The following is a 14,860-nucleotide window of genomic DNA, read 5'->3' as shown; positions in this document are numbered from 1 at the left end:
AAGCAATATGTGGCTGTTAAAGGAGAGAAAGAGGCACAATCTCCCCTCAGTGGCACCCCAGATATGCAATATTACACTCTTACATTTTTCATCATCAGAGGTGCCTCTCATTCACAATCATGATTTCCACTAAAATAAAAGGATTTGAGTTGTTTGGAACAAGGATTTGTGTCATATCTTCCTGCACTGATGATGATGATGATGATGCCATATATTAAATTTAAATTTTAGAATTTTCTAGGTAAAAAATATGAAAAGATGTATGTATTTTGAAGGTGTATTTATTCAAAAAGTACACCAGCAGCTTTTTAAAATAGCTCCTCAGTTATTATTATTAGAAATTTTATTACTATGCTCTCCAGGACTTAAGAGTTTTGTTTGTATTAAAATGTATTTCAGGGGATTCACTTTAGTACAGTATGTATTTACTGTACAGTATAAAGACAAGTGTACAAGTCTTGGCTCCTCTTGGCTTTCAGTTCCAGGGCTGTGAGTTTGTTCTTTCAGAGCTTATTTCTCAACCTTCACTTAATGAAATCAGAGGCAAAGATAGCACTCGCCGTTCTTCAAGCAACAGTGGTGGAGGGAAAAAGACCTCCAAAAAGGGCCTTCCCAAAGTGTGACTCAAGTTTCCTTTGCACGCCTCCCTGTGAACTGAATACACTTGATGTCAATGGCCTTCCTTGCCTCGGGGCGATGTGTGTATGTGGAAGTCTTTTTTTTTTAAACCCGGGGAGCATTAGAACAATGGCTGAGCTGTGTTCATAATGTCTGTCTACTTTAAATGTGGGCCACTTTCTGAAAGCAGATGTGCCTCAAAACGCACAAAATTAACAGTGTTTTTGGTGCGAGCTTCACAAATATGACTATAGTCTGTGCTATTCTGTTGGGATGTTTAAGACACTTCTTGATTAAAGTTTTTTTTTACCCTGGCTTTCATTTTTATGCGTCCATATCGTGCGTAGCATATCCACAAGTTACAGAAAGAACATCCGAGTGCTGCTCACACATCAAACAACCTCAACCTCACGCAGAAGCACAACAGCAGCACTCGCTCGCCCCTTTCCTATCTCCACTGTTACACCTTCACAAATTGTCTCTGCTTTTCTCTGTCCAGCCCCCAGGGAAGAGTGTCAAACGAGCCATTGAGGTTTTTAAAAGATACATTTAATCAGAAGGCCTCTTTGTGTCTCGCTGGAGCTCTCTGTTTGCGGGAAGTTTTAGGAAATCATGTCACGGGATGGTCTCGTGATTTTGACATGCTGTCGCTCCTAATATGTGTATTTTAATACAAAAGAGGATGATTTAAAACACTGAAACTAACATTTAAAGTAAAATATTCACATATTCTACTTCTTAAGCTTGGTAGGCACTGTTTTTAATCTTAAACATAATCATGGGTTTGCTATGGTACTCCACAGATTTTAATCACAGAAACTAAGACTCTATGCTCACACGGTATGGTCGGGTGTACGAGTCACGAGTTGGATTGTAATACAGAAACACAGAACCAAGAACCCCGGTTTTGTCGATTAGCCATTTAAAAAAAAGAAATATTCAAACAATATGGTGGTGCCCTCAAAAATGTTGAGCAAAAATGAGAAAGGCAGCATGACTGAAAATCAAGCAGAAGGCTGATGCATACAATATGGTGTATCTGTTTCTAGCAAACTTCAGTTTTTGTTATGTATCAGCGCAGTCTCGAGACTGAAAACAAATGACTGAAAAGTTATTAAAACAAGCCGCTTTAGCTTTTACTGTAGAGGATATTTTGGCAGCAGATAGTTGGCCAGAATTAATCCTGTCACATAATTTATCGTTTGACCAGTGATTGAATATTCTAAACACCTCAGATAAAAAGCTTTAATTTTGCTGCCATCTGTTGAGTGGCTCCCCAGTTCTAAGGATCTAATTTGTATTTTGAATATACAAATCCCATTTCCAGAAAAGTTTGGACTTTTCCTAAAATTCAATAAAACCTAAATTCTGTGACTTGTCACTTTGCATTGCAAAGCACAAAGCAAAAAAATTTCAGTGTTTTCATTGAGCAACTTAGTTACAGTAGTTTGATGCTTGCAACACACTGACAACACTTGGGACAGAGGCATAATAAGACGGAAAAGTTCATAAAATATTCAAGTAATGCTGTTTTGTTAATTGCTATCAGGTGAGGGCATCGTGATTGGATGTACAAGAAGCAAAAGAAGCATCCACCAAAGCCTCAGTCTTTGCGAGCAAAGATGAGTTGTGACTCACCACTTTGTCCCCAGCATTGTTAGTCTGTTAAAAAGAATATTTTTCATTTTTCTTAAAAAAAAAAAAGGGGGGGGGGGGTTATTTACCCCAAAACATGAAAAACAATTCACAAAATATTGGGCTCATGAAACAGGTCAACAAAACCAAAGTGGACTCAACTGAATATAACCAAATTATCTCAAACAAACTTACTGACAGACAAAAAGTAACCTTACTAGAACTAACGCACAGACGAAGCACACAGGGTCCGATCAACCATATATAACGGCTGATCGGACCATTAAAGAAACACCAGGGGTAACAGATAAACAAAACCTCACTGTTAACAATTAAATCTACTGAATTCAAATAATTGGATATTATCCACAACAACAAAACGTAACATAACATGCTAAATAACCCAAAATCTTAAAAATCACAAATACAATCCCCCCCTTAAGATAGCAGGCTCATGGTAGGGTCCAATTGACAACTTCTCATATTTACATGTTCTGCTTCCTGGGCTGTATCCGTTTGCTCAGCTGAACAAAATGTCCCTCCAGCAGCCGAAGCCCACAGCAGCACCACCTGCATTGTAACTCAAGGAATTAGGATTAACACAAGCAAAACTGATTAAATTACAGAGTGACTGTACAGACTTTAACAAAATGTGGGCTCTACACATAGAAATGAATGTACTGCCATTGAATATAGTCACAGTAGGAGGACTTGAGAGAACTACTGTCACTTAACACTGTCCCAATATCCAGACACTCAAAGTGAACCCTGTTACTCAAGAAGGAATCAAACATCAGTTCTGTGCAGAAACGCCGCCAACTTCTCTGGGCCTGGACTTCTGTCAGATGGACTGAAAGTCGAGCAGAGTCGATGTTCAGATTTGTTTGTGGGAAAAACTGACATCGGGTTTTCTGTGCCATAGTTGGAAAAAGACCATTTGTACTTTAATCAGGGAAAGAGGCTGAAGCCAGCATCTGTGGTGGTATGTAGGTGTAACAGTGCCCACAGGATGAGTGTCTCATGTGAAAGCACCACTGAGGCAGATGCATGGGTTTTTAGACATATTTGCTGCTTTCAAGATGTCTTTACCTCAGAAGTCAGTCAGTCCTCTGTCCCAGCTATATATATATATATATATATATATATATATATATATATATATATATATATATATATATATATATATATATATATATATATATATATATATATATATATATATATATATATATATATATATATATATATATATATATATATATATATATATATATATATATATTTTTTTTTTTTTTTTTTTTTTTTTTTGAGTGGCAGGCATCAAACTCTTCAAACTATATTTACAAAATATAATGAATCAGTGAAAAGACTGCAATTATTAGCTTTGTACTTCTGTCAGATAAAGGTTCAATCAAATTGCCAAATCTCAGATTTTAGGTTGTACTGCACTTAAGTTCCGACTTTTCTCAAAGTAGCGTTTGTAAATTTTTCCTTAACTGCAACTTGTCAAAGCAGTAATGAAGTGCTGACACATGTACAGTAGTACAGTGTGTACAATATATGAGTTACAGGAACTGATATACTGATATTTATTATATCAGGAATTTAGGATGCAACAATAAATTCAACAACTCCCGCGTGACCTTGCTCGCACTTTTTAGCCCAGTGAAATTATTTGCATACTTTATATTACTGTACAGTCCCCTGGTATATTTTTGTAAATGTATTGTTATACACGATCTGTGCCTCCTCCTGGTGACGGATTTAAAGAAAAACTCAAAGCTTGAAAAACAAACATGCTGTTGCTACAGTTTTTCTGCACAGTGACTGATTAGCTGAGGTCTCGTATACACAGCTTCCGCCTGAAGGGTCCGGCTGCCAGCTTGTTTTCATGTCTTTTTCTGTAAAGATGTCTTTACTCCTCTTTTCTCCCCCATCCCTTTTTTTTCTTCCCTCACTGCACCTGTATATTTTTCTTTGCTAAGGGAATCTCTCGGGCTTTTCCCTCCCGCAGTCTGCTGAGTGATTTGAAGAATTGCACTGACAGGCACTTCGTAGATGAACAACGATGAGAGGAGGAAACCTGTTGAAAGTCCACTTTTCTGTTTTGCTTATTCATGCTGATCGTCAACATGCTGAAATGATGTGACTTTAACAACCTGCACGGAGCGATGGGAGCAGAGGGAAGCAGAGACTGATGTCCATTTGTTGACTTGTTCACATTGCTTGTTATTCCTTCCTGAGTGGGTCAGCAGGGCCTCTTTAACGACAGCTCCTCAGTAATAAACGGAGACAGTTTTCATCCTCCCTCTCAAATCTCTATAGGGCAGCTAGCTATGAAAGAGAGAGGAATGGCAACATCTGCTGTGGGATGGCGTACAGACCACCCCTGTCAAACACCATTCCACTCAATATCAATGGCATGAACGTGGGGAGAAGTCCGTGTATTGAAAAACAGCTGACTGCATGTGGTGGGTTTTTATAAGGGTGAGGCAAGAAAAATTCAGGTATTTCTGGTGGCCCAGCAAAACATTTGCGCTTATATTTTCCCTTGTATGCTTTTTAATTCCATCAATATGACATCACTGCCTTGTATGTATAGATGTTGGATCACCTGTGTGCAGTCCCCTGTTCACAATTAGCTGGCACTCACCCTGCTTCAACTCCCACCAAGCCCCCAGACTCTCCACCAACACAGACAACCCTCTCTGTACACGCAACTCTTACCCTGTTTTTGCACATTGACATTACAGACGCACGGCATAGGTTGGGTGGGCTGCACGACACGCAGCGCTTTGGAAAAACAGGGCTGTGCACATGTTTTGGCTGCAATTGCATATGAAGTGCCCTGAGCATCACACAGGCCATGTAAAATGATGAAGTAAAGGGATCAGGGAGATGGCTTTGAAGACGAAGGCAGCAGTGAGAGCATTTCTGCACACCCTGAATCGTGTGTGCGCCTCTCTCTCTGTATTGTGTATTTAAGTGCACACAGTGTCATTCACACACACACACACACACACACACACACACACACACACACACACACACACACACACACACGCGCGCGCGCGCTGACCCACTGCTTTCCACTCACAAACACAGTCCACTTGTGCCCCGCGGAGGGACATGGAGGGGATCAAACCTCTGTTTTCTCTGGATCCCAGAAGAGAAGCCCTTAATCCTTGGCCTAGTCTGAGCAAATATCTCCACCAGGCACGCTCCACACACAGCCCTAATCAAAACAGCTGAGGGGGGGACTCAACCGCACTTTCAATTTCAAGTTTGCTTCGTCTATCATTGACTCTGTATCTTAAAGAGAGATCTTTAAAGCTCAAAGCAGAATTTCAAATGGTATCTGGTGCACTATGGCCAGATGTAACAAAGATACCTGTGTTTTAAACTGGGGCCTGGGGAATCTTTAAAAAGTCGGAGAACAGAGACATAACGACAGATTTAACAGATTTTTAATATTTTAATCTTAAGAGAGCACACACCACATGATTCATGGCCACACACACTGTTTACACAAAGTGATGTCGCAGTGAATCTCAAGGAAACTCGCGTGATCAAACGTGACTTCATTGCAAAACAAACACAGTGTGTGTGTTGCAGTATATGTTTTAAAGTGCAGGGTCCTGAGCAGTGTTTGTTTCTAACTACAGGATATCAAGCGGAGAATTTGCCCAAATGTGCCCGATGACCTAAACATGCATGTATTAAATACATGAAACACAGCTCTATCGACTAATGACAAACATTGTCTGGTTATTGTTACTGATTAAGGGCATTTTTTTCTGCAGATGTAAAATACCTTAAGAGTTTATTTATATTCAGACGTTCCATTCAGACGTTCCATTTCAACATTTTATCTTCAACCGCATTACTGATTTCCCTCTTTGTGACAGCACAGAGAGACTGTGGCCTCTGAAAGATGTACAGAAAGAAAAGTTCAGTCATGCTGCAACCAAATTGTTGGTTTTAAGTTTGAAGTTGTTCTCATGAAAATTACCAATTGTTTGTTCGTGATGAAAAGGCATTTCACCGATGGATTGCATGCTAGTAATAAAACGAGGGACTGCTCTTTGAACTGTCACTTCTGTGCCCAGAGTACAGCAGACAACACACCAAATTAGCAATTAAGATTGCCTGGGAGCAGGACTCTTTCCAGACATGTGTGTTTTGACTTCGAAGTTTTCACGCATCTCCCCTTAAGAGAACCTTCTTCAAAAGAGCTGCTGCTTTTCAAAGGGTGATAATTGAGTCTGACACATGATTAAAGATGTATTTGACTTAAGCTCATATTTTCCTTCCCCCTGGATGAAAAGCAGGGTGACAGAACTTTAAACAAGATGGCCAGATCGTCGGAGGGGTACAGCCCCAAACATCCTCCAGGGAGAAGAGGTTTGCCCTGAGAGGCTCTGTCAGACCCTGCCACTCACCACTGGAACCTTTTAGTCATATTATAATAGAGTACGTTTGCATGGGTGCTGTATGGGTCCGGTATTTTGGTTCCATTGGGTTCTTGTTGAATCCTACTCTGGTCTTTTTTCATGTCAACTCCACAGTCTTCATTACAAACAGCAATGACGGCAGCTAATGTTAACTATAGTTGAATGTTTTGAGAAATTTATTTTTCATGTCTCCTAGATATTAAACTGTGAAGTCAAGAGCCAATTGGCTTACTTCATTGTAACGACTTGAAGTTGGGGGAAGCTGCTAGCCTGGCTTTGTCCAAAAACCCACCCCGCCAACCAATGGCACCCCAAAGGGGAGGCTAGGGGGTCCATGGCCATCCCTGGAAAATTGCAGGTCGCCCTACTGGCCCCCACTTGAGAATCTCCCCTCCTTTAATACATCATATTCAGTTCATTCAAACCATACAGTGATCTTCAATCAAGACAAAAATGCAAAACCCAGTGACTAAATAATTAAATCATGAGCCCACCAATTTCAACTGACTGAGGTGCTGGCTCAGTCGCCAGTTGCCATGGGCTGAACGGAATGTGAGTTGCCACAAGGAGGACCAATTTACATTGGCCCCATCTGGCCATCACATTTTCTGGGGGCGCCACTGCCACCAACATCTCTGAACCTCATTGATTTAAGGTTTATTTTGGACAGTGTGTCTATTTCTTTCTTTGTGAGCTTGGAGACAAAGGTGCACAAAATGAATGGAAGCAGTTAATAGCAGCTAGTCTGACTGTCCAATATGTATTAAAAGAATAAACTATTTGTCACATTTTTTTTTAATTCTTGGGGTGGTTGTTTGGGAGTGAATAGTTTTTGTGTTATTGTGTTCATATATATATATATATATATATATATATATATATATATATATATATATATATATATATATATATATATATATAATAAATATAAAATGACAGCAGCTGTGCTAAACTGTCTGTTACTTAGAGATAGCAAAAGGGAGACATTTAGCCAGAGACGGGGGGACAGAGTTGGATATAGAGTACTCGTTGTTGTAGAGGATAATTAGCCTGTGTGGCCTGAAACAAATAGCTCTAAATAAATAATCACACACTTATTCCCATTCACTGCACAGTCTCTGTTTGCCTTATGAATAAATGAGAACTTGCCCTTGTTTACCTCGTGCTCATTACAGACATTGGCCCATCATGCTCGGAGGTCTTAACACACACATGTGCTTCTGAAAACCCACAAAATGTTGGAAAACTCAAATCCTTACTAACGCTCACATACAAAGACATGCAAACAGTCATTCGAATGTTTATCATCTGTCAGCTCACGCACTGATTTTTAAAAATTGCCGCTGGCATTATTGACACAGAAACAACACGCAAACTGAGGCAAAAGTAGCTTGTTAATAATTGACACTGTCGGAGTGGCACATTGCTGAGCGAAGGGACAGCATCCAAACGAAGGAGCAGAAAAGTCAAGACTCTTAACAAGTAATTATTTATCACCTAAGGCTAAAACTGAGGAGGGGAATTGTTACCAGAGAGCCAGCGCGGTGAACTAGCGCAGCCTTGTGAGGTGTCACAGACAGGTACAATGTTGCATCTTTTATTGGATATTTTGGTGGAGGCAGTCATGGAAAACTTAAAAATGAAGCAAAGGTGAATAAAAGACTCCACTACTCCGAATGAGGAGATGGAGGCCGTTCTGGTGTTTGTCCAGCATCACTCCCTGTTCTGTCAGGTTGCCCTTCTCCCTCATTTAGCCTCTTAGTTTTTGGTTCCATGGCGCCGACTGTGTGAACCATTTAAATGCTACTACAACCTGAAGCCTTTCTTGCTGCATGGCCCATCTGGTACTTGGATTTTATTTAAAAAGTCATAGAAATAATGTAAAATCCTAAACATTAAATTGGTTTGTCTCCACTATCACAGAGAACTAAAACGCTACAGGTGTTTCAGGCTGTTTCTGCATTTACTCATCCACACTGAGCGGCCTGGTGGATCAGTGTGTAGAGCATCAGGCTGGGATGCAGAAGTCGCCCAGATCACAACCCAGCCCACACGCATGGTGTGTCCTCGAGCAAGGCTGGGTGTCCAAACAAGGAGAACGTGTGAAACACAGATTTATTTTCGTTGTAACATGCAAAGGTGCTCAATGATGACAATAAAGCTTCTATTGTATTCTATTCACCAATAGACTGGAGAATGTGTGATTCTTCTCATCTGATCATCTGTTCACCAGCTTAGGTACCTACATAACCTTTACTGGAGTTCAGTTTTCACCACGCACGCTACAGTACAATGTCAAGCTGGCAGGTTCAGAGTTACGCACTTCTTACTGGAGGCCAATTTGGAAAAGCTCCGTTTTAGGGGAAGAAAACCACTGTCCTCTGGTTGGATGGTGTATTCTGACCATATGGGCTGATGGGAAGTGAGGGTTATCATGTTTGATGCAATGTAAGTTTAGTCAGCAGCTGCCATCACAGCCACCTGCCGTGTTTCTGATAAATGCCGCCCGAGTTTATGATGGTTCATATTTTCCAGCTTGTTGTCACTGCTCGCTGTGTGACCACTGCACACAAACTTGTTTTTCTGATATCGGACTTGTCCGAACTACACGCCTGCTCACAAGAAACAGTAAGTCTAAGTCACGGCAGCATTGACTTTCTACTGCACATTACGCTCCCTGAAAGAAAGAGAGACATGTGCATAACTACACGTGAAAAGAGATACCTTTGGCATTTGCATCTGTGTCAACATGCTTTTGCAGCGTGGTCTGTGTGTGTGTCAGGTAAGTGATACAGGTGAGTGGCAGCAGAGGGCCTCGGGTGTCCCGTTTCAGGCGGCAGCTGGTGAGCGGGGCCTGGCCGAGGTCGCCCTCAGGATCCCTGCCCCCTCGTCAGCTACTGCCGGGTTCCTCTCCTCGCTCTCCTTGCCATCATCATCATCTGATCTCTGTTCCGCATACATGGGAACAGCAGCTCTGCAGCTTCACAATGGAGCCCTTTTAATTATCGGGAACAGTGTCCTCGCTCAAGTGATGACGGCTAAAATGTATTTGCCCAAGTCACGAGATGGGCAGCTCAGGCACTGAGGCATGTAGCCTCGGAGGCACGGTGATAATTGATCACATTGTAGTGGCGTGTAGGTGAGTAGTGTTACTTTTAGCTCAGATTACCGCACTGTTGAAGCCTCATGCACGGGCTGTTTTTATATTAACCACACAGAAACTACATTCTAAGATGTAAGATGTAAGATTGTAAGATGAAAACACGTGCACAATAGGTTCTACTGAATGTGAAAGTTCCACATAAGGCTTTGTTTTTCCACAGTTTTTCCTTTATCCTTGTTCCTCAGTCATGTGTAAATCATTTTTTTTTATTCAAGACAGACATTTTTACCATCACTACTGTCCTTTGAATGTCACACTATACATATAAAAGTGAATGGTGTAACACAGCTGGGCTAACTTATCGAGTTACGTTGTAGGCCTCACTTAAAGGATCAGGGTTGAGTTACACTTATTTTGTTTTTTTATCAACCAATTCCATGAAAGGATTAAAACAAACAATGGATTGTTAAACAGAGTATAATCACTGTAATGTATGAGAATCCAGAACCTGATGTAACTTATAAGAATGACCATCATGCTTTACAATCTCTGAACTGTCCTTCCACAATAGGAATAGTGGTTCTGAGTTCCAGGACGGGGATGTAATGTGTCATTATCCGTGTGAATCCTAAAACTACTTAAAACAGTCTGTTTTAGTCATTTTTGCACTTTAGATGAAATAGGACGGACTCAAGAATCAAGCAAACTGAAACGTTACTGCCTCAATTACTGGTCCTAGCAACCTGCCCAATGTTTTGTCGTTGCTCTTTTCTTTTTTGCTCTCCACTTTCCACTCAACCCAACTGGTCAAGGCAGATGGCTGCCCAGCCATTCTGTTGCTGATATAATTCAAACTCACAAAGCATTGATTTGTCTCTCTGTTTGACAGAAATGCAAATTTGTGCTACTGCTACCGATGGGAAAATTATACAAAGAGGAAGCTATTATATTAAAAGAAAAGTTTCAACTTTGTTATTTCCAAAAAGATATTTTCTATGTAGCACCATTCAATTTACAATAAAACTGCATTGGAATAAAGTCACAAAAAGTCACACACCTCAGTGCAATGAATTCAGGAATTAAATGATAACACTAAATATTCAGTGTTGAGTTAATTTCACAATTTTCAGTCGCTGATATAATTCAAGCTATTATAGTGGTGATTTGCTTTCATAGTCAAAACAGATTAGCTGACTTCACCTGCGTGGGAAAATCCCCAGATCACGATGATGCCTTTTAAAGAAGTGATTTTGCTCTGAAATCCTGCTGTTCACATGGAAGTGAAACCGTGTAAGTATTCTGTTAGTATGAAGTCTTTTGTTCCTGATCTCTGTGCTTTATTTTATATGTTATATATTCTCTTATTAAAGTTCCTCTTGTCTTAAAGGTTTACTTTAGTTTGAGCCATAAGATGAGAATATCTGAACGGAAATCTCCTCCGGGTGATGTCATTCAGAGGAGTTTTTCAGCTAGAAACGGAGAATTGTTATAAAACATGGAAGGCAGACACATGTTTTGTGCCTTTCGTACACATTTTCTCCTCAAACTTGAACCATAGGAAGCACGTTCTAATCAGTGAAGTAGCCCTTTAACTTTATACATATAGTACAGACTAGGCCAAACCCCATAAAACACAACATGTATGGGAACTGTTACGTGCTGTCATGTAAAACAACACAAGGACACAAGCTGCATTGTTAAAAGAAGAACTGGGTTCATTTGTTTGGCCTCATTTCCCTGTCTGACAAGTTTTCCACATAAAGATAACGGCATAAAGACAGTATGACACAGCGGCATGAAATACCACAGAGAGTGTTATTACTATAGATACAAAGGGTCAATACTTGGAGAAAATACTAGCTGGAGTGAGAGGTTCAGGAAGATACTGTATGTGGGACAAATTAAACAGGCTTTATGTTCTGGGTTTTAAAGCATGGCCTCTTCAGCTCACCAAGGAAATTGAGTTTGTGACCAAAAAAATGCACTTTGCTCTTAACCCCCTGACCAGCCATCACAGACACACAAACTTTCTCTTTGAAGGCTAAAGAGGCAGAAACGAGGGAGGATTGGCTGTTCTGGGGAGTTATGGAAGCGCTGATCCTATTACCCACCCCTCCTGAAAAATGTGTCTGCAGGCCCCGGGAGCTTTTAACCTTTCGCTGCACCGAGCTTTGATTCATGGGGGCAGCGGTGCTCTTGTGTGAGCGTTGCTTTTTTGTCAATACTGCGCTGGCCACTGGAAAATTTGGAGCCAGTGCTTCTTGGCCGGGAGTTCAGTCTGACGCCGTCTTCCTGGAAGTGGAGGGATTCCCTCTGTGCAGAGAAAAAGAGAGAAATGAATCATGGATCATTTAGGTAAATGAAAGAGGAAAGAGGGCAGAGTCATTTTGGCCCAAGTTTTGTGTATGTAAACAAGTAAAATAAGAAGGTTTGCGCCAGGCGGTACGGTGGTTTGGAAAGGACGTGCAGAACAAAAAATAAAAAATAAAAAAATAGTGAGGCTGCTTAGAAAGAATCGCTTCATCATTGCTCCAGGCAACTTTTCTCAAAACTGTGTAAACTAAAAGCTTTAGTTAATTAAAAGCTTTAATTATATTGGGCCTCTTACACCTGCAAAACATCACAGCTCGTTATGGAAGTGGCGACACACTGTAGAGCCAAATATTCATAAAGCTGCAAGTAAACGACCGAGTACGAGTTTGAGACAAGAGGTTGGAGAGGGACTCTGGTGTTTTATACATTTATGAGACAAACACACACAAGTATAAACGTCGACACCACACAACTCACAAACATGTTTTTTTGATAACGTCTCATAATGGTTCATTACGCTTACGACTTGAGAGAGTAGGAGAGTGTTTCCAAACAAAGATGTCTCATCAGTCATCTGGCACAAAATTAGGATATGGCCCCTGGAAACGAGGCGTGTGTCTGTATTTATTTTATGAAGCGTGCACACTGTACAGCTTTCAGGTAAACACTCCGGCTCACAAGAAGAAGTTTGTTGGTCTGATTAGTGACACTGAGCTATAACACAATTAGTTTCACAAGACAACTTTCCACGTGATTAAAGGGAATGAGCCATAACATTAGAAAAAAGAAGAGAAGGTTTAGGAATTGCAAAAACTTAAAGGTGCGTTGCTTTGTCCCCACAAAAAACCAAAAAGCAAATATTTCATGACAATCACACATTCATTGGCCTTTACTACATCTGCTTGTGTGGCGGTTCACGGCTAGCCGTGCACCTCAGCTAACGTGTTGGCTCAAATACCAGAGAAAAGCTCTGAAAACAGGCATTAAAGCAGCCTAAATCCCCCAAGTAGCTGTGTGCTTAGCATGGTCTCTGAAAGGTATCCAACCGTTTATGTGAAACCTAAGCACTTCTTGATCAAAGGCTTTCAGGAGACTGCAAGGTGAATGAAGAGCCTTGTAGAATTCTCAGTTGATTACTTTCTTTTTTTAGTGTGTGTGTGTGTGTGTGTGTGTGTGTGCGTGTGTGTTTAGTGTCTCTGAAGACAGGAATCTTTCACCAGGCAGGGTGGATTAACACATCAAATACAGCCCTTCAATCAATAAGGAAGTAATGGAGCGATAAAGAAAATATCTGCACACTGCCAGGCCGCACGCTAGATTTAAGCAGCTTTCTCTTTTGCACAAGCCACTTTACACACTCTACTACAATCTCTCAAAATAAGACAAGAAATAACTTTTTTTTTTTTACAGAATGGAAAAGATGAGACACAGCAGATGATGTTGTTTAGGAAGAGGATAAAGAGTTGAAGAAACTGGATGAGGAGAAAATTATGAGAAGCTGCTCTAGTGATTTTTTTTCTTCATTTTCGATATATTTATTTAGCATTTTTATAGAACCGCTCTGCTGTTGTAGCACATGCAGTGTACATTGCATAGAAACAGTAGGATTAAACTGTTCTCAAACTGTTATTTTCGTCTAACTCTAGAGTTACTCAAAGCCTGCACAGGTCCTGACAGTGGCTGTAACACAGTGAGCTTGTGTTTGCACAAACTTGACCCCTGACCCCTTCCTGCAGGCTCGTGACCTCTCTCACTGACCCATCAACAAACTAATTTGTAAACACTGACCTTTCAGGTCTGAAACAGTTGCTCTGACTTCTCTGCTCCAGCTTTCCAGCCTCTGCGGATGTGTCTTACTTCACAATCAATACAAGAACTCTGTCAATACCACCATAGGAGGAAAAGCACAGAACTTTAAAAGCTGATCCATAAATATTATTGGTAAACGGGCTGCTCTTGTTGTATGTAGTGCTTTTCTACGTTGAGAACTTTACAACTAGCTTTTCATTCACTCACTCAAACACAGATAGCAGCGAAAACGTAACCACCAACCCTTTGATTAGTGGACCACACGCTCTACTTCCTGTTTCACAGCCACCCCAGCTCCTGTTCTGTATGTTCAACCCCGAAAGCCGAGGTCATATCACCCTCATAAAGTTGTAAATAAGGACAATTATGCATTTAAAACTGTTTAAAATGCTGTTACATTTTACCGTAAATTCCTCAAATATCTTTTTGGCATGTAGTTAGACATGTGAGTTACATATCAGCTACTGTGGCCGTAGCTTTGTGTTTAAAAGAAAAAGACCGGAATGGGCGGCAGGAGATAAAGTCCATGTGAAAGAAGGTAGACATGTGATTGGCACATGCAGTTAATGACTGATTGGAGCCACATTTCACCGTGTCGAGCCCCAGAAGGAGACCAGCTGTGGAAACACTTTGCTCCACAGTTTTTCCATGTCTCCTATGACATAATATATTAGTAGCAGCCTCTTCATGAATCTGTGTCATGCAAAAAAGCAAGAAATGTCCTGTTAACGTATGGTGCAAGGAGACCATTAGTGATTTAATGCTGCTTTTCTTTTTCCTCTCTTCAACATCTCCATTCCTGTATTCTCTTTCCCCACTCTCTGCCTTCCTTTCTCCAACTATTCGCCAACTGTTCGTACCGTTAATAAAATCACAAGTGATTCCTCTCCTTAATCTAGAACTGCAGAGGTGCAAAGCACGACTTATG

Source organism: Channa argus, chromosome 20, assembly GCF_033026475.1.
Source record: "Channa argus isolate prfri chromosome 20, Channa argus male v1.0, whole genome shotgun sequence".
In the NCBI taxonomy this organism is placed as follows: Eukaryota; Metazoa; Chordata; class Actinopteri; order Anabantiformes; family Channidae; genus Channa; species Channa argus.
This window is presented reverse-complemented; position numbering follows the sequence as displayed.